The sequence below is a fragment of the Adiantum capillus-veneris genome, chromosome 9, assembly GCF_014529385.1.
Source record: "Adiantum capillus-veneris isolate H3 chromosome 9, ASM1452938v2, whole genome shotgun sequence".
Lineage (NCBI taxonomy): Eukaryota > Viridiplantae > Streptophyta > Polypodiopsida > Polypodiales > Pteridaceae > Adiantum > Adiantum capillus-veneris.
In genome coordinates, this window is record NC_140939.1 from 3917 (window position 1) to 25783 (window position 21867).

Genomic DNA, 21867 nt, shown 5'->3' on the forward strand with positions numbered 1-21867 from the left:
AGATGCAGGACCTATGTGAGCACGAACAACCTTAGAACAACCGACGATTTGCCATTTGAGATTTATTGATAAGGATGCGCTTATGGGACATTAAGCAGGGCAGCTTCCACATCAGAGGGTATACATCGTATGATGAGGAGAGAAATAAAGCAATGATTATTTTGTAAATAGAGGGAAGATAGTATTTGAAGAACATGTGTCATTTATTAGGCCGCAACAACTCGCGGGTCACATGCTATGGCATTGAAAATGGAAAGCGTACAATGGAAAACAAAAGTGTGTTTTAGGCTTCATGTGGTAGATTGTTTTGACAATAAATAGACAATCTACCAATATTTCTCACCGAGCTGCAGTGTAGAGTCAGTTGCATCTAGCTTGGAGGGTAGAGTCAAGTTGTAGGGTGTTCAATTGAGTGAGAAATAGGGAGAAGATAAATAACTTATAGGGTTGAATGGAGGTGTTTCTATCCACACGGGGTCTCCATTTTTTTAAGGTGAATTTGAATGGGCAAATTGCATACAAGTTAGAAGTTAGTGAGTTAGTAGTAGTTATAATAATTACAAGTGAGGCACAAACGTGCCAAATGGATAATTTACAAAGGGAATGCTCACAAGTTGTAGGGTGTTAAGAGGTTGGCCATATCGATCTTGAAATGCCTCAATTACCCTAGGAAACGCAACCCTTACCTCTTCACTAAGTCCTTGAAACCATGTATCAGCATCACGCCGAAGGACAACTTGAAACATCCCTAACCTTTCATCATCTGTGAAGATACGATTGATGTGTAAGGCCATTCGAAAATCTGCAAGAAACAGATCAAGATCCTCTCCAAGTTCCCCAAAGAAAAGAGAATATCCTGACATTTTCCTGTTCAGAGCCATGATTAGAGTGCATGAAAACTCTTAAAAAGTAACCCTTGACTTCTACCACAAAAGAACCAAAGTGAAGTGACCAAGGAGTGTGGGTGCTGCAGGATCCTCACATTCAAAGACCACAGGTCCTTCGTATCTGATAGAAATCCGCTCCTCCTCGTAACGCCAATCGTGAAGCACGTTCCTCCCTCGAGATTCAAAATCAAAAGGTAGCCTATTTATCACACCAAGGAACACTCTGAAGATTTCAAAGTCAAGTCGGGATACTCTTATCTCTAGATAAGAGTCGTCAAATCCCCACTCCAAAAGGATCCTTCAAGTGGAGAGGACTACTTGATTGACTACTCCTAGCACACAAGCTGCTTGGATAAAAGAAAAGTCCTCAAATGTTATTTCTATGTCCAAACTAAAACAATCAAGGTGCAAAACTTCTCCTTGAATAGTGATGTAATCCCTATCTAGGAAACCTTTCAACTATGTTTTGGGCTAGTTCTGAACCTAATCTTTCCATAGATGTGAGGATTCATGCCTACAAATGAGATGCAAATAACCTAAATGTTCATGAAATTTTTCTCAATTAGAGTAATATGAAAACATGCACATCAAAAAATATATTATAATCAATGAGTGGTAAGATTATAGGTAGTGGAGATTATAGAATTTCTCCTAACGCCTCCGCTCCAAACAAGAAAGCTATACGTTGTTGAAAATGAATTTCTCGACTTATGCAAACATTTATCGTAATATTTTTCGTGAAGTCAAATGGATGCACAATGGGTCCATTATTCATTCCTACAAATAACTATGTTATGCTTGGATGGATTCTTTGTAATTGCAAGTGTAAAGAGTTGATTTGTACAAACTACACTGAAGCCTTAAAAATATACCTATAGAGATGACAGAGTTCCTCAGTGGGGGCGCCAAAATTGAGGCGGTCCGGGGCAAGCAGCAAGGAAGTGACCCCTAAGCACCACCTAGGCTCCCGTGTCGCTCAAACAATATATATGGATGGCCAAAATACCAAACCAAACCCACACAAAACCAAGACAAAGGGCACCACCTAACTAGAATGAGTTAGGACATATCAGAACATGAACATCACACTTGAGCTTACACACATCTTTGTACAATCATCCCCATCATACATCCTAACATACCAAATGAGGAGGCTTACGTGCGACAATGCATGAAACAAACTCACAAAGGCACTAACACTTGAGCATAAATAGACGCACGCAGATACACAATCACAAGCCAATTGATGATTTTGTTACTCTAGTGAGGGATCTCCAATCCAACCTGAACCTAGACCAACAAAGTACCACCAATGCTCAACACCATCATCAACAAAACTCTCAAAAGAAAATACACAAGTGTTACCACAAGTAGACGTTTCCAATTGTTGCGGCAAGCTTTAGAAGACTCCAAAATGAGCACCAATTTGTGAATTGTCAAGAGATTTAGGAGATAATGAGAATATGTGTGCCCAAATCCAATTGTTATAGATAGATAAGTAGACCATACAAATGGAGAGCCTAGCTCTGGCGATTATCTCAACATAAGTACTTGACACAAGGGCTTCCTCACAGACTTAAGTAGCTAAATCTCTTCTTCTCTCAATTTATAAGCCCCCCCAAAGTGATGTAGAAGTGCTCTATTTAAAGCATTTCCAAGTGGATTATCTCTAGGCATAAGTATGCTTATTTGTGTGGCTAATTAGGTTTAGGGTTTTTTGAATTATTTATATGGTGGGACTACTTTGTCTTCTCTATTTACATTGAGTGAGAATAGGGAGAAGAGAAATAACTTGTAGGGTTGAATGGAGGTGTTTCTATCTACATGGGGTCTGCACTTTTTTAAGGTGAAATTGGATGGGCAAATTGCATACAAGTTAGTAGTTATAATAATTACAAGTGAGGCACAAACGTGCCAATTGGATAATTTACAAAGGGAATGCTCACATGAGCATAATAGGAAAAGTGATTTTATGGAATGGTTATATACAAAGATGAGTTTGAAAGGATAAGAAACCTGTTATTGCTCGGAACGCCTTGTCGTTTGCCGCTCCAATGTTTGATCCGTGGTGAGGTTTTGTCGGCTTGCATAATTAGGGTGCTTGCAGGAGATTAAGTTGATGAAGAAGATGCACACAATTAGTTTTTTGCTGTTTTTTTAGTTTTTTTGGAAGAAGAGATCAATCATATCTCTTCATTGATAATTACTAGGTAGGTAGTTAGGGTAGATGAGTGTTTAAAGCTTTCATGGAAGGTACTAAGAGGGGGGAGAGAGTGTTTTCAGGTTTGAATAGAATAGAGATGGAAATGAGAGTTTGTGTGGGTGAAGAGGAGAGTGAGGGTGAAGCATTTTGGACCAAGACAGTAAAACTGGGGTCCACCAAATTGCCGATAAAAAGTCGCTCATAGCTCGAACAAATGCAAAATAATTTTTGCGAGAAACCTTAGCTTAGGAGCTACAACTTTGTAGTTTTGTGCAAAGTCCAACTCGGAGTGGAATCATGTATGAAAATGCGCCCAAAACCATGTGTTTTTTTCTCCCTCTCAAAGTCTTCCAAGTGGGGTCCTTGGTTGTTGAGCTTGCATATATTCCAATTGGTGAGGCATGAGGGCATTACATGGACCCTTAATAATGCTCCATTGAGTCCATGAAAAATTATTATTGAATTTGATGATGATATGCATGATAACAAGTGTACAAGCTAAGGTGCATGATTATAGTAATAAAATATAAATAATATGTATATAAAATATAAAAATAAAATAAAATAAGATAAGATATACAAAAGAGGTATGCTAAAATATATATTGTTATATTTTCTTACAATAGGTGGAGTGAAAAAATAATATTTACAATTTTACACAATGTGAAAGGAAAAAGTACACTGTAGTTAACTAGCGTTAAAAAAATTTTGAAATCTCATGGATAAGTAAAATAGAAATATATAAATGAATAAATACACTCTCTTGAGATGTAAATAAATATAAAATTTACAAAAATCACAACACACACCTAATTAGTAGGTGGGTAGGGAGAAAAATACTCACACCTAGTTACATAAAAGGGGATGGGAAAAAATATGTGTGAAAATATATTTTTTGTTTTTATAAAATCACACTATTAATATTTATGCCCTTTAAAACAAAAGAAAGAAATATTTACATAAATACTAAGGGCAGTAATAATTTTTTGGAGCCGATTCTACCTAGGTAATTAGTAAGGGTGGAGTTTTATGGTTAGGACACACTTTAGAGAAATATAGACATTTATGAGCACACCATATCCACTATAACGTGGTATCACAAACATGAAGAAAAATAAGGTATGTACAATCTTTGAGTTAGCATGTGGGTAGAGTTAAAAGGTTAGTAGTGATGGAATGAGGCTAAAAATGTGAAACTTTTAATAGAAAAAAGCAGCTATCACTGGAAATAGTCCACGCCGGCGTGGACTGTTTCCAACAATTTTTTTAATAGTTTTTGGTTGAGAGAGAGAGAGAGTCAGTACATTTTTCATGTTCTCAACACCAAAGTGGATGGACAGTAGAAGATCATTTTTGCTGTGACATCTATTAAGAGTATCGGCAAACGTTTTTCTAACCTCGTCTGCAAGAAAGCGGTTGTAGACATGAACAAGAGAGCTGTCTGCTCAAGAGCTTGAAAACCTGATGTTTATCTCCGCCAATCCTCGTCAATTCAAGATTCTTGACTCGTTCTTGAACAGGAAGAAATATTACAAGGATGGTCGATTTTCTCAAGTGGTGTCTAATCAAATTGATATGAAGTTGAGAGATGACCTGGGAAGGCTGCAAAAGATCAGGAACCACCGTGGTCTTTGTCATTATTGGGGCTTGCGGGTGTGACGTGGTCAGCACACAAAAACAACTGAAAGGAGGGGGAGAACAGTTTGTGTGTCCAAGAAGCGTTAAGTCAAGGCACTGCAGAGTCCTTAGGATGCAATTTCTAACAGTTTTGATACTGATATGTGCAGTAATATTTTTAGAGTTCAGTTGGAGGGCTTCTTCTGTTTATCAGCTGGGTATTGTAATTCCATGAGAGCATTTTAAAGTATTCTTGCCTTGAATTACGTATTCACTGAAGTGAATGATTAACACTTCTGGAATCATGCTAAAAGAGAGAGAGAGAGAGAGAGAGAGAGAGAGAGAGAGAGAGAGTGAGAGCGGGAGTGTCGGCATGAGTGCAGAAAAAATCAATTTCACAAACGTACAAATTTCCCCTCTATGTTATATTCAAATAGAAAATTTCTCAAATAACGTACTTTTTTTTCAATTTAACTATTTTCATGAATTTTCCAAGCGTATTTTCTCCTTCTCCCCCTTCTTTAACTAGCTATTTTGAATTTTCAAGATCAAATGCTCACCCAAAAACTAAAAAATAAACCTACAAGAAACAGTCTGTGCCGCGTCGAAACAGGTGCGTGCCGACACGGACTATTTCGACGCGGCACAGACTATTTCCATTATGTTTTTTGTTTTTGTTTTTGCTAGAGAGAGAGAGATGTTTCTCAACTCATGTGCAGTCACGATGAGAGAGAGAGAGAGAGAGAGAGAGAGAGTCAGCATCAGTGTTCGGGGAAAATCAATTTCACAAACGTAAAAATTTCAACTTATGTAGATTCAAATAAGAAATTTTCCCAAATAGCATATATTTTTCACAATTTAACTCTTATTTCATTAATTTTTCAAGCGCATTTTCTCCTTACCCCCTCTCTTTAACTTGATATTTTCATTTTTCAACATCGAGTGCTTACCCAAAACATTTGTGAGAGAAACATGTGATAAAAGCGGCTCAAGGATAAGCTGAGGCACACTTTTCTTGAACACTAGACAACATGGTAGTGATGTGATCAAACTTCCAATTTAAGTTTGGTAGAGAGAGAGAGGTTTCTCAAATTATCTACAAACCACACAGAAGGAGGGAGAGAGAGAGAGAGAGAGAGAGAGAGAGAGAGAGAGAGAGAGAGAGAGAGTCGGCATGGTAGTGGCATGAAACCTCAATAAACTAAAAAGAAGGCCCTGAAACAGCCAAGGTGCAAACTGTTTTAGTGTTTTTTTAAATTTTTTTGAGGTTTGATGCCACTACCATGTCTCTCTCTCTCTCTCTCTCTCTCTCTCTCTCTCTCTCTCTCTCCAATCCAAGTAATCCCTCCTACAACTATGACTATGTAGCATTTAATGTCTATGGATATTCAAATGTGGATTTATTAATAATCTTACCGGAAACTTCACTAGTCGCTTTAAGAACTACTTCCCCTAAAATCTAGAAGGGTTGGAGTTGCATTTTTAATATTCAATGTAGACCTCATTATCTCTATGAAAAATGAATGGACTCCTTATAACTCGGGTCGGCGGTCAAAAATCAACCGACTAATTTTCTAAAAAGTTCCAACTCTTTGTTCTGCACTTGAGTCTAGATAACTCTTTGTATTTCAGTTGAGTCTCTCTCCCAACTCTTTGTTAGATATTATTAATCTAGATAACATAGAAAAAATTAGCATAGGTGTGTATAATAGTGTGTATGTGCACATATTATGTCCATAGTTGATGAGGAGGTGTGGAGTGAGATCTAAACGGGCATGGACTGTCTCCAGTATTGATAGAATGCCACATGAGATGCTGCTAATAACAAAGCTCAATGTTTGTGAGAAAGTCGCTCGGTTTTTTCTTTGCTCAGGAATGTTAGCTCGCCGTTTGGTAAGACTCGCAGAGAATAAACATATTTCACAGGAATTGGAGCACTTTATTCTCAATGGAGGCATCAAAACGATGTTAGGGTGAAAACAAGAAGGAAAATGAATGCCTCTATAGCCTTGCACGAGCCACACCGTCGGAAGGAAGAACTATTGCAAGGCCCAAAACATTTGTGGTAATCATTTGTAGAGATTTATGAAAAACCCTCCAAGCATGGAACACACTCAAAATCAGGAGAAACAAAGGACATCATGATGAAGCTCATCTCATGGAGATGTCCATAGAGTATCCATAGACAAAAAGCAAAGAAGAAATGAAGAAGGTATGGTCGCTCAAACATGAAAGTTCCCTTTGTCTTGCTCAAAAATGAGCTCTCTGGAAGTTGTCAAGGTGTGTCGTGGCTATTAAAATGGGGGATTTCTTATCTTTTATCCCCAAGATTTTTCTCTCTCTTCCTAGTTGACAAGGTTCTGTCCTCATGAATCTTTTAATTGGCTCCTTTTAGGCCTTTTTTGGGCAAAAAATGACATGTTGGTGACCCTTTGACCAAGGAATGGTTTGGGGGCAAGTGGCCGGGGACCAAAATAAGTGGCCAAGCACCTTTCTAGGCAGTGTGAAGAAGAAAAATTCTCCATTTCCTTTCCCATGAGCCCACGAGCCCCCATAGCCGAGCCTTGAGAGAGCTCCTCTCACCTTTGCTACCCTGCAGTGGGCACCCAAGGTGCCCTATATACCATCACTTTCTCTTTTCCTCTCTTCGTGTGGGATAATCCCCATGACACATGGCAATCTTCTCCTCATTCCTCCCGAGCCCAAAACATTCTAGCTTTTTCCGAAGGCATAAGAGTTTCTCAGACAACTCTCCCCGAGGCATAACTTGCTTCTCCACTCATTGAATGACGCATTGTAACACACTGCTCAAAGCCCATCACCTCAACTATCTCCAAAAATGTAACACTTCATCATTTCTAATCTTATACCCCCAAGCTGGCCCAGTTTCCCTTGTCACACACACTCGCCATCACCATCTAAGTTGAGACTGCCTACTTTGAATGCTCATAGCTCATGATATACCATGAGCACAACTTTATGCTCATCCAAAAAATACCTGATAGCGTCCTCAGTGCCACATCATTGCGTCCTCAGTGCCACATCATTTCCATGGGTGAAGACTTATTGTCCAACCATTGTTCCCTCCTCTCCTGGCCAAAATCATTTCCAACACGGCCGTTGTCAAGAAGTGCGTAGTGCGACTAGAAAAGCGTCGGGCCTATGACTGTGAGGATTCGTAGAAAAATCAAGCAAGGTGTAGATGATTTGAAGCTAAAAATACACTAAAAAAGAACAAAACTCTAGCCATGAAAGCTCCACTTTGAAAAACAACCAATACTAACTCAAAACTCTTGTGTCTGTGTAGATTAAGTGTAGCGTCGCTCCTAATTGCACAGATGCAGTGCTCATTCGACCTGTTAAAAACCCTAAATATACGCTTTGAGTCTTCATCGTGACCATTCAATGGAAGCTTCAGTACTTCATGGGAGAAGCCCAAGTAGTTATTTGGGGAGGGGAAACCCTAATTGCAGGCCTCACAGTCTCAACCATGTAGTTGAAGCAGCACGCGACTGCACGTGCACCTTGTAAAGGAATGGCTGTATCTCCTTGATCATATGCCCAAATGAGCTCATTCCTGGCTCTAAAACTTCTCACACAACTTGAGAAACAATGGAAGAATTTTTTATGTGGCATTTTGAGCTATTTTGAGCTTTTTTTAGGCTATTTTTGACCATTTTAGGGCCATTTTCAGCCCAAAAATGCCACTTTCTGTCTGTAAAAATCCCAAACGAGCTGGGAAAAAAGCCTAAATTGTGGAAAAATCCCATTGGGATCAAAAATCATGTTGAACCTCATTTTCCCACTTAGAAAAATCATTGAGAGTGAGTTAGATATTTTAGTCTTCACATTATGCACGTTCCAAGTAATGAAATCCACCCCCTCTGAACCTGCACATCCTCCATCATGTGCCACAGATATCTTTTGCGGGTTCAGTCTCTATTTAAGTCAACATACATGTCAATTTCATCATCATCGCTTGCAACAAAATCTAGTGCATCATCCTCTTGTTCTTCATCCACATCAATAACATTTTCATCAGAGCCTTTATTTTGACTTTCTTGTGAATCAAAGGGATCCGTGTCACGTCTTCTTTTGAATAACTTGATTATTTTCCCTGCAATGGGAATCTTCATTTTTGTCCCATCTAATTCATGCAAGGTGTAAGTCGCATTCCCATGTACATGTTGAACCACATAAGGACCAAACAATCTCTTTGAAATCTTTCTTATTGTTGAATGTTGGTTTTCAAGACTACTATCATACACCAACACCCAATCACCTTACTCAATAGCTTTAGGTCAGAGCCTTTGCCTCTTATCAAATCTGTCCTTATTCTTTAACCTTCTCTTTCAATCATGCTAGTACAATCTAAATATCTTGGGGCCTTCTTTCTAGCTGTTGTATACGCAAAGCAAGAAGGTCTTCCCTACTCATTCCATCTTCCCAAGGCAATACATTCCATGTGGGACCGGAATTACATCCTCAATTGGTATTAGAGGTTTCTGACCATACATCAACTCAAATGGCATATAACCAGTAACTGAGCTATGAGTCGTACGATTAGCCCATAAAGCATAAGGAATAACCTACGCCACTCTCCCATTTTACCTTTGCAAGCCTTAGCTGAGGAAATCCACACTTCGAGCAAACTTTTCCGAGCTTATGGAAATCCGAGAAACATTGGGCTAAGCATCTCAATATTATTAGAAATGGCATAGAGGGTGGGAGCCAGATTGAAATCGTTATTACAACAAACAAGAATCTTAAATATTTTCTATTTATAGACATGTTTAGAAAATTTTATAAAGGTATAAAATCATTGATCAACAATATGCAATATATTTTCTACTTATAGATACACAAAGAGACAACAAAAAAAAACAAATCTACCATTATTTTTATAGTATTTTAAAAAATTCTCAAATTATCTCTCAAATCCCAAAAATGGTCAAAATTCTCCATCATATTTTTCTAGTAACTTGGAAAATACTCAAATTATTCCTCAAATTTAAAAAATGGCCAAAATTCTCCATCATATTTTTCTAGTAATTCTCAAACTACAATTAAATTTTTTTCAAAATTCCTAAATAACTTGACGTTAATCTTGCAAAAACATTTGAAGACTTTTTCTTTGGCAACTCTTTATAGGAAGAATGGTTCTCCCTCCATAGAAGATGATAGAACTAGGACTTTATATGGCCTTGTAGAATCTCAAATGGTTTATTATTTTATGACACAGATACCTCTCTTTCTTGGCTTATTTTGGTGAACTACCAAAAAGCATAGAGTGTCCAAAAATGTTGAAATCTATCCTAATTTGATGCAAATGTTATTTTTGGAATGTTTCAAATCTTTGGCTGTTTTGTAATTTTCACAATTTGATACAACGTTATTTTTGGAATGTTTTGAATCTTTAGGTATTTTGTAATTCTCACAAATTTTAGGATTATTTTTGAAATTTTGCAAAAAAAGAAAATTGTTCTCAATAGAAGTCTTCACACACACAGAGAGACTCTAAACAAGCATTAGAGCGGTCATTGGCACGCCATGATGCGGCAAACATTAGACTCTGTATATTGGCATGCCATGATGCGGTCTAGGCTGTCGATGATCTAGCCACCCACAAAGATGGCGGGTAGGGAGTGTGGGCGGGACTGCTCATTGGTGCCATGCAGCAGTGCAGCTTGGCCACCAATGCAAGTTCCATGTCGCTATCTTGTTCCAAATCCATATTTATGCTCGGATTCGTGCCCAGCCACCTTCACTCACGTTTTGTTTGCTTCAGTAAACTCGCTCCCTGTTCCCAATGAAAACTACTTGTAGCCATCCACGCTGCTAGGGATGTCCATAGGGAGTTTTAGGAGTGGTTCCTCTTCTTCTTGATAATGCTTTTGGCAGTGGAAAACAACAGTACACAGCAGGTTTCCAGAAAGAACAATGAGACGTCTTTCCCCAAGAGGAGATAATATGCAAAGCTACTAGTGCTTGCCAATTTCATCCAACACGACACGCACTTCAGCATGTCCTGCGCCTCCATGTGGGTGATCTTGCTACATTGGAACCCTATCGCCATTGCTCGCGCAAAGACCAGCATCGCGTCCACCTTGTTCTCCACTATGCGCACTTGTGGCCTGCTCACCATGTCCGAAAATCCTATTTCTTTGCAGAATATGCACAACAATGATTTTCTAAGCCCTAAGCACCCTGTTTGTGAGTTCCCTAGCACTTGATTCACTGCTGCACACATACTCACGAGGCTCTACTACTCAAAAGCAGAAGCAAAATTGTCGCTATTGAAACTGTCTGTAGCCATCCATGCCGGTGCGGATGGCCACAAGAAGTTTTGAGTAGAGATTGGCCTTATCAAAAACCATTTCCTCTTTTTTTGTGCTTTTTGAACCATTTGACTAGGCCTTGCATTCTTACAGGCTCGTCTCTATTGACGTTCAATGGAACCTGCAAGAGATTCTTTCAATCCTCAAGGAGCTCTCGTAAGGATGGCCACAACGAGTTGTCAAGAGTGGTTCCCCATATTCTTGAAAACTATTTGTAGCCATATGTGCCGGTGCGGATGGCCACAAGCAGTATTCAGTAGAGATGGGTCATCATTTTTCTTCCAAAAACCATTTTCTTTTTATTTTTATTTTTGAACCATTTGACCAGGACTTGCATACTTACTGGCTCATTATTCATCAATGGATTCCTCATGAGGTTCTTTCACTCCTCAGGGATCTTTTCGCTTATCTTCAAGTGCTAATCATTTATTAAAAGAGCAAGGAGCGAGGGTTCAATGCAAACTAGTTCAAGATGTATTATGTTGGCCTATATCACTCAGGCAAACACAACATTGCCTTCAATTTTTCCAAATCAATATAAATAAAAGAAGAAATTTCAAAGACCGACTTGCTACTCTTGCAATACTCCCAATATCTCTGACTCTCACTCCTACTGCCTTGAAGAGAAGACGGCCAATTGCATGCATGAAGAGAGAGAGAGAGAGAGAGAGAGAGAGAGAGAGAGAGAGAGAGAGAGAGAGAGAGAGAGAGAGAGGCCGATTGCCATGCAACTCCCACTTGCACATGAGAATCTTTGTTGATTCCATAAAAATTAAAGAATTTCTATAAATCATGGTCCTATACTTCAAGAGTATAAAATTCTATGTGGAAGCAAGCATTTTAATAATTTTATATCATTATAGCTTGTTCTATACTCATGATGAATGAGAGATTAAAGAGAGAATAAGTTTGTATCATTGTATGAACAATCCCAAGAGACTTAAAAGATCTATGTGGCATAGAGTTTTCAAATCACGACTTGGTAGAGAGAGAGAGAGAGAGAGAGAGAGAGAGAGAGAGAGAGAGAGAGAGAGAGAGAGAGAGAGAGAGAGAGAGAGAGAGAGAGAGAGAGAGAGAGTCATTCACTCCTCTCGCAATACCTATAGCCATCCCTGTCGACATGGATGGCTATACATAATTCCATTTCAAGAGAAACGATCCCTTGTACATACAACATAGAACACTTAGATAATGGGCTTCTGTAAAATCACACATTGTTTTTCTAGAGAGAGAGAGAGAGAGAGAGAGAGAGATAGTTCTATTATCATCCTTGAAGATCAAATAATACCTATGGGACCGAATGAACATGTCACGTTGTGTGAGTGGAGGTCATAAGTGACCCTCGATGCTCAAAAATGATTGAAATGAGCATCGCAATAGAGAGTCCACATCGTGGTTGGGAGAGGAAGGTGTGTAGGGAGAGCTCATGGCTGAATATATGGGGAAAAGACAACCTAATGTGGTCAAAGGCTGAGCACTCAAGTAGTGTGTGATACTCACTCTCTCGCACTTGACGAGGACATATGGTACAAAGTCGATGAGACTCCTCGCCAGTTCCATAATGTCTTGTCTCGGAGCGTAGAGAATGGGAGCTAAGACGAATGGAGGCAATGGTGCGGATTGCACTCAATGGGATGGGCTCAAGGATGTAGGGATGGGTTCAGTTACCAGGTTCAGAGAAGGAGAAATTTTTGTAGTTTGGGGCAATGTGTGTGGTGTAATGGCTGAAGCGAGAACTCCGGATTTCTCCCAAGCCGTGATACATTGGCATTGTAAGAAGGCCTCATTAACTTGGGAGTCGATCGACACATCCTTGACCAAGTGACATGCATCCCATCATCCAAACCATTCCTTGATGTCAAGCATCCACCCCAAACTTAGTATTTTTCTCTTGCATGTCTTATGGACCTTTTGACTTGCTTCATATGCGATTCTAGGAAGTTGATACAAAGGGATATGTTGTGTCTTAAGCATGTACTCCATAACCCTTTGCATGCCCAAGACCTCAATGGGAAGTGATGCGGACTGAAGAAGTAAGACCATGTAGGATGTTTGTGTTGAGAGATAAACAGAGAGCACAAAAATAGAGACCCAAAGTGTGTAGAATACACACACCATTGTTCCTCACATCCGTTCAGCAAAATCTGCAAAACAGGCTTGGGATATTTTAGCAGGTCTTTATTCAAGCTGCAATGAGGCTAAAATTGCTTTGCTGCGTAAAGAGCTGGAGTCGAAGATTATCCATGAGGAAGATTATATGGACACTTTCCTTGCTAGTGTCAAGGATATCAATGAGCAGCTTATTTCTGCAGGTGAAGTCATTTCAGACAGTTCCCTTGTGCACTCTATTCTTGATGCCTTACCAGATTCCTACCACACTTTTGCTAGTACTTGGAGACTTATGACCCAAGGAAATCCTGAAGTTGTCAAGTTTGATGCATTATGCACATTGTTGTTGCAAGAGTCACTTTCTAGCAAAAACAGGACTAGGCAGCGTGCAGTTGAACAGGCTTTTATTGCTTCTGAAAGAAAGGGTGATAACAGTAATACAACCACTTCTTATGGTTCTGCTGCGAGTGGAAAAACTTATGTTCCTAATGCTTCTGCTGGAAGCACTTCATCTGGCAATTCTTGTGATAAGGGCAAAAAGAAGATGCGTTGCCATTATTGTAAAGCCAATGATCACTTGATCAAGTCGTGTCCTAAGTTGAAGGCCAAAGAGGCTAGTAAGAAGAAAGAGGGTGGTTCCACTGCAAATGCTGGTTCCACTACAAATGCAGTAATTGTTGAGTCTTCTCTGAAAGGAGACTGTAATGATGATGTTGATGCAGAATGGGCTTTTAGCACAGAGTGCACTTACAATCCTGCTGTCCATGATGCATGCTTGTCAGTTGCTGCACATTCACATGTGTGGTATTTTGACAGTGGTGCTACAAAGCACATTACCTCACATCGTGAATTGTTTACTTCTCTTGAGTCTGTCCCTCATGGGAATTCAGTCACTTGTGCCAACAACGCGGCTTATCCAGTTCAGGGAGTTGGAAAGATTGTGCTCACTACTGCTAATGGAGGTTGCTTCACACTTGTTGATGCACTTTATGTACCTGGGATCAAGAAGAATCTCTTGTCTGTATCCGCACTTGCTAGACTTGGACTTGTAGTCAAATTTGTGGATGATAGATGTACAGTTCATGATCTCAGTTTTGATGATGAAATTGTTGCATCTGGGCTTTTGTGCCGTGGGATGTATAAGCTCACTTTGTATGACAAGTGTGGACAAAATTTTGCAAATGTTGTTGCAGATTCAAGGGCTATTTCAGATGCAAAACTTTGGCATGCACGTTTTGGTCATCTGAATTTTGCCAGTTTGCTGCGTTTGCAGAAATTTGATATGGTTGCTTCTTTGCCGCCTCTTGAAGCACCTGTCAAAGATGTTTGTGAAGGCTGTATTTTGGGTAAGATGCAGCGTCCTAAGTTTCCAAAGGATGGTTCAGTTCGGGCCACATGCAGGTTGCCGCTTGTGCATAGTGATGTTTGTGGGCCCATGCAAAATCCGTCCTTGGCCAATTACCTGTACTTCGTGACTTTCATTGATGACTACTCCAGGCATGCATGGGTATTTCGGCTTAAAGAGAAGTCCGAAGTTTTTATGTGCTTCAAACAATTTCTGGCTATGGTTGAAAATGTCTCAAAATGTACTATGGGCACCCTCCGTTCCGATCGAGGGGGGGAGTATATGTCTCATGAATTTAATGCATTTCTGGCTAGTCGTGGGATAAAACACCAATGTACAGTGCCTTATACACCTCAGCAAAATGGTGTTGCTGAGAGGAAAAACCGGTCACTGAAGGAAATGGCACGATTTATGGTCAAAAGTCAAGCTTTACCGCATTCTTTTTGGCTTGAGGCCATCATGTGTGCCACTTATGTACTTAACAGGTGTCCTACGAAAGCTTTGTAGTCTATTACTCCATATGAAGCATGGCATGATAGAGAGCCTTCTATTGAGCACATGCGTGTTTTTGGATGTTTGGCATATGCTTTGGTGCCACAAGTGCAGCGCGGAAAATTGGATGATAAGGCTGTCAAATGTATTTTTGGTTATTATAGTGCTTAAAGCAAAGGTTACAGGTTGTATCATCCACAAAAAAAACGTATTCTGGTTTCTCGGGATGTAGTATTTGTGGAAGATTCTGTTCAGTCCTTGCTGTCATGTACTAGAGACAATAATGTAAGCTCACAGGACATTTATGACACTTTGTTTCCTCTTTTCAGTGGTGGAAATACGAATGTAAGTTCCAATGAGGAAAATGTACAACCTATAGGGGGTTTCTGAAAATGTTCTAGATCAGCCTATTACCTATGTAGATGTACATGATGTACTTGATGAGGAAAGGGCTGAAAATGAGCACGCTAGAGGTATGCCAAAATGGCTGGTGCACACTTTGCGTGACAGTAAATTGGATGCACCTTTGTCTGGTCGTACTCGTTCAGGCTCTCGCCATGCATCTTATGCATTATATTGTTATGCTTTGACTGTGTCTAGCTTACATGATGTTGAGGAGCCTCTGACTTTTGATGAAGCACAAAATTCCAAAAATTGGATGGCTGCCATGCAATCAGAATATGATGCACTTATAGAAAATGAAACATGGACTTTATGTGATTTGCCTCCTGGCAAAAAGGCCATTGGTACGAAGTGGGTTTACAAGTTGAAACGCAAGCCGGATGGTGAGATCGATCGCCATAAGGCTCGACTTGTTGCAAAGGGTTATGCACAGCAAAAAGGAATACACTATGAAGAGACTTTTGCTCTCACTTGTCGTATGACTAGTGTGCATTTTCTATGTGCACTGGCAGCTCATTTTGGTTGGGATGTACATCAATCAGACATTGTTACTGCTTTCTTGAATGGTGACATATTTGAGGAAGTTTATGTAACGCAACCTCGCGGTTTTGTCATAAAAAGATAAGAGGACAAAGTGTGCAAATGTAACAAGGCTTTGTATGGGTTGAAGCAATCTCCTCGTGCTTGGTATGAGAAAGTTGACACTCATTTGGTCAAACAAGGCTTTCGTAACAGTCCAACAGAAAGCACATTGTATGTAAAGCGTGAGGGTGATGTACTTCTCATTGTGGTTCTTTATGTTGATGATTTGCTGATCATTGGACCAAATGAGAGACATATTTCTGAATTTAAGGCTGATTTGAATGCTACTTTCAAGATGAAAGATTTGGGGCTGTTGCATCATTATTTGGGTATACAGTTTAAGCAGTGTGATGGTGGTATTTCCTTGTGTCAGAAAAGTTACATAGAGACATTGCTATGTAAGTTTGGACTTGAGGATTGCAAACCTATTGCCACTCCCATGGAAATAGGTTTGAAGTTGAGTCTACATGATGCTGGGGATCCTGCTGATGTCACTCTTTACCAAACTGTTGTTGGCTGCCTCATTTATGTATGCAACACGAGGCCGGATATTCACTTTGCAGTCTCACAGGTCAGCAGATTTATGCAAAGCCCAGGGTCTAAGCATTGGCAAGCTGTCAAGAGGATTTTCCTCTACCTTAGCGGCACTTTACATCTTAGCGTGTTTTATCCCAAGGGGGGATCATTGCTGCCAGACTTACATGATTTTTTGGACTCGGATTGGGCTGGTTTGACACGCGAGTGTCCACAAGTGGTTTTTGTTTCATGCTTGGCAGTTCATGTATATCATGGTTGAGCAAGAAGCAACCTATTGTGTCCACTTTGAGTTGTGAGGCTGAGTACAGGGCAGTCTTCACAGCTACGGTTGAGTGTGTATGGCTCAGATGCCTTATGGCTGATTTGGGTGTTGGACAGGACACTACCAACACTATCTACACTGACAGTCAGGGCGCATTGGTAGTTGCGAGGAGCCCAGTTTTTCATGCTCTCACGAAGCACATTGAGGTGCATTACCACTATGTCAGGGAGAGGCTCTCGGCAGGAGAGGCTCTCAGTAGGAGAGATCATCTTGGCTTATGTGCCAACACAAGACAACCTTGAAGATCTTTTCACAAAGGCATTGTCTCGTGAGAAGCTTGAAGCTTTCCGCAAAGCTGTGGGCTTACTCCCCTTTGTGGACTGATCCTGCCCTCAGGGCATGGCACTTCCCTATACTCATGTGCCAGCTCTCGTTCACCACATCACTCCAAGGGGGATTTGTTACCATATACATGTGGTAGTGATGTGTGTGAACACACTAGGACCGCCGGGCATTTTTTCCCTCTTTAGGAGGTTTTTTCCCCCGTGCATTGTATATACGCCCATCACTCAAGGGCTATCTATCTTTCCATTGCACACTAAGTAACACAGTCTCTATTGTGTGCCTTGAGCTTCCTTCATCTTCTCCAAGCTGTGTGTGTTTCTCTGCAACCCTAACTCCAACAAGGAGAGCTCCCTCCTTTCTGCAGCTTGCTGCTGCTGCATAAACACTGCAAAATCTTGAAACATTTTCATTGTGACTGGATCAAACCGAACGCCTTGTTTCTCCACAGCTTTAAAACTTTGTTTTGAGACCTTCAATGAAGATTTTTTACCCTAACCCTAGCCTATATCACGTATTGCCTTGTGTCAGAAAAGTTACATAGAGACATTGCTATGTAAGTTTGGACTTGAGGATTGCATACTTATGGCCACTCCCATGGAAATAGGTTTGAAGTTGAGTCTACATGATGCTAGTGATCCTGCTGATGTCACTCTTTACCAAACTGCTGTTGGCTGCGTCATTTATGTATGCAACACGAGGCCGGATATTCACTTTGCAGTCTCACAGGTCAGCAAATTTATGCATAGCCTAGGGTCTAAGCATAGGCAGGCTGTCAAGAGGATTTTCCTGTACCTTAGTGGCACTTTAGATCTTGGCTTGTTTTATCCCACGGGGTGATCATTTCCGTCAGACTTACATGCTTTTTTGGACTCAGATTGGGCTGGTTTGACACGCGAGTGTCCACAAGTGGTTTTTGTTTCATGCTTGGTAGTTCATGTATATCATGGTTGAGCAAGAAGCAACCTACTGTGGCCACTTCGAGTTGTGAGGCTGAGTACAGGGCAGTCTTCACAGCTATGGTTGAGTGTGTATGGATCAGACGCCTTATGGCTGATTTGGGTGTTGGACAGGACACTGCCAACACTATCTACACTGACAGTCAGGGCGCATTGGTAGTTGAGAGGAACCCAATTTTTCATGCTTGCACAAAGCACATTGAGGTGCATTACCACTATGTCAGGGAGAGGCTCTCAGCAGGAGAGATTAGCTTGGCTTATGTGCCAACACAGGACAACCTTGCAGATCTTTTCACATAGGCATTGTCTCGTGAGAAGCTTGAAGCTTTCCGCAAAGCTTTGGGCTTACTCCGCTTTATGGACTGATCCTGTCCTCAGGGCATGGCACTTACCTTTACTCATGTGCCAGCTCTCGTTCACCGCATCACTCCAGGGGGGATTTGTTACCATATACATGTGGTAGTGATGTGTGTGAACACACTAAGACCGCCAGGGCATTTTTTCTCTCTTTAGGAGGTTTTTTCCCCCGTGCATTGTATATACGCCCATCACTCTAGGGCTATCTATCTTTCCATTGCACACTAAGTAACACACTCTCTATTGTGTGACTTGAGCTTCCTTCATCTTCTCCAAGATGTGTGTGTTTCTCTGCAACCCTAACTCCAACAAGGAGAGCTCTCTCCTTTCTGCAGCTTGCTGCTGCTGCATAAACACTGCAAAAGCTTGAAACATTTTCATTGTGACTGGATCAAACCGAACGCCTTGTTGATCCACAGCTTTAAAACTTTGTTTTGAGACTTTCAATGAAGATTTTTAACCCTCACCCTAGCCTATTTCACGTAGGGTTCACCAAAAACGTGTCAAGAAGTGCACAATGCCACTAGGAAAGCGTCGGGCCTCTGACTGTGAGGATTCATAGCAAAATCAACCAAGGCGTAGATGATTTGAAGCTAAAAACACACTAAAAAAGAACAAAACTCCATCCATGAAGGATCCACTTTGAAAAAGAACCAATACTAACTCAAAACTCCTGTGTGTGTGAAGATTAGTTGTAGCCTCGCTCCCAATTGCACAGATACAGTGCTCATTCGACCTGTTAAAAACCCTAAATATATGGTTCGATTCTTCATTGTTACCATTTCATGGAAGCTTCAATACTTCATTGGAGTAGCACAAGTAGTTATTTGAGGAGGGGAAACCCTAATTGGAGGCCTCATAGCCTCAACCATGTAGTTGAAGCAGCATGGGACTGCACCTCCACCCTATATAGGAATGGCTATCTCTCCTTGATCATATGCCCAAATGAACTCATTCTTGTCTCTAAAACTTCTCACACAACTTGAGAAACAATGGCAGCATCTTTGATGTGGTATTTTGAGCTATTTTTAGACTATTTTTGATCGTTTTAAGGCCATTTTTAGTCATTGTGGAAAAATCCCATTGGGCTCAAATTTCATGTTGAAATGCATTTTCCCACTTGGTAAGAACTTTGGACACATCTTTTACGCCACCATACGAAACTTGCTATTTTTGGCCGAGATGGCCGCATTGAACCTTTTAGGAAAAACGAGTGTGCCACTTCAATACACTTGACTTTTGTACATTTATAAAGCAAAACAAGAATATATTTATGTAAAAAAAGCATGCCATAGTGCCCCGTCTAGTGCCTCATCTGCCCGATAAGGTATGTACACGGCTATAGCCGTGGCATCTATTTTCGCATATATCACACTATGTGCATCATAGCATTTGGTCGCACATAACAAAAGCATTGAGAGAGGTAGATATTGTAGTTTGCACATTATTCATGTGCCACGGCATGACACTGCTCCGCCATGTGCAGTTCGCACACAAAGTCAACACAGGGTCACCATGCCCACGCTCGTGAGGAGCTCCAAGAGGCCTTTTTCCTTATGATGCCAATGGAATGGGCATGCTCTTTCTATTATACCATGAGGTGTTGGCCCTCAACTTTGCATATGGATTTATGATGCCTACCATGTGGCGTCCATTGGTGCACTACAGCTCTCAAGGGCCCCCCAGCTCTATACAGTTCAACAAAAACTCATTAAAACCCCCTTTTTTTAGGTTCAATTTCAAGCAATTGCTATTGGTTGATCAAGCATTCAATCATCAATCCGGCAAGCCGCACTTATAGAAAAAGTCCATGAATTCAATCCATATCCGCCTTGGTGCCTCTCCACTTCACTAGGGTCTCGAACTGAGATGATCAAAAATTGAAAAAGTCATTTGTAAAATCCTCACAACTAATTATCCCCAACTTCCACTTGGTGTACCTTGTTGCTCGGGGTTCCGATCAGCAAGCTGTAACTTCTTGCTTACTTCCCATGATGAATATCACCCTCTAGAACTTGGGTGATGGACCGAAAAAATCGCTAGAAGGCGCAATTCCCAATGCAACCAAGAAGGCACATAATTGGACCTCGGTAAATCTTTTGATGGCCATAACTTGCCCTATGGAACTTTGAGTGACAATCCAAAATGACTGACATGCTCTACAACTTGAGCTCTACTGTCCTATCCCTCGTACTAGCCCTAACCACTTGCCCATACCCGCTTAGTATGTGGGGGGTCTACAAAGACTTCTAGCTTTGGAGAGCTTTATCTTTCATATTGTGGCTTTGTTCGACAAGTCATTGAAATGGGCTTCTAGAGCATCTTGAGCACTACATTCCTAATTAGTATCATTTCCCTTCAAACATTTCAACTAATCATCCTAATTGGTACACCTGGAGCCGTTTTGGCCTTAAAAACCTCATTTTACATACATTTCCGTTGTCCTTTGCTTGCCTAGGTCGTCCACACCCGCTCTAGCCTTCTACACTACACCTGCCTATAGCCATATCACCCCGTTGCACCACTCTCGACATCAATGAACTTTGCATGTACCATCATTTCCCAGCCCCCTCGTCAAATATTTATGTTTCACCAAAACCATATGTACAGAGTTTGAAAAAACTGCCACACATAACAAATAACCAAAAATACTCAAGGTACCATAACCATATGTATAGGCTATGTACAGATAGTGTTCTCCTCCATAGAGTGTATGATTTAAAGGTGGGTTGCCCACCCGCCTTGGTTACAATACGATCACATCAGGCACCAGTCCTCAGTCAAAGTACACCTTGAGTTGCACATTGTTTACCTTCTGCTTGAGAAGCTTACCATTGGCTCTCACTTGCTGATACGTCTCATTCAGAAAGGCCTTTTGTACTTTGTATGGACCCATGCAGTTCTTCTTGAAATTCTTGTGAAAGGTGAAGTTCAAATAGCTTTTGTACTTCATGATCAGGTCTTCTTCTTCTATCTTCTTGTTTGGCCTTTATCAGAAATGAGTACCCATGGCACTTCAAAACGACAATAGATGTTATCAAAAACAAGTTGGCATACAATCTGTGCATTCACCTCCTTCATGGGCGTTGGCCTTGACCCACCTCATGTAGTCAATGGCTACCACAACATACTTCTTACTACTTGTAGACTTAGGGAGTGGACTGATGGCATGCAAACTGCACTTCTCAAAAGCATTTTGAGCAAAAATGGCTCCCTAAAACTCTTCTACCAAATGTCCCTCTCCTATATTCTAACATTTGTGGTCTTGCACCAATAGTGCACATCTTGGTGTCCGCTCTCCTCATGAAATTGTTCTAGCACCAATCTAACTTCTTCTTTATAGAGCACTCTCCTGAGCACCCCATCTCGCCCATAGGTCATCAAGTCTTCACCTACTAGTGTAAACTTGGGAGCCTTTTGTACTATCCTCCTCCT

The 21867-nt window shown here is 40.7% G+C and overlaps 1 pseudogene; it reads left to right on the plus strand.

Moving 5' to 3' along the window:
* The first annotated feature begins 4194 nt into the window (after positions 1 to 4194).
* Positions 4195 to 4815, plus strand: LOC147450006 (small ribosomal subunit protein uS13z/uS13y/uS13x pseudogene; annotated as a pseudogene).
* The last annotated feature ends 17052 nt before the right edge of the window (positions 4816 to 21867 follow it).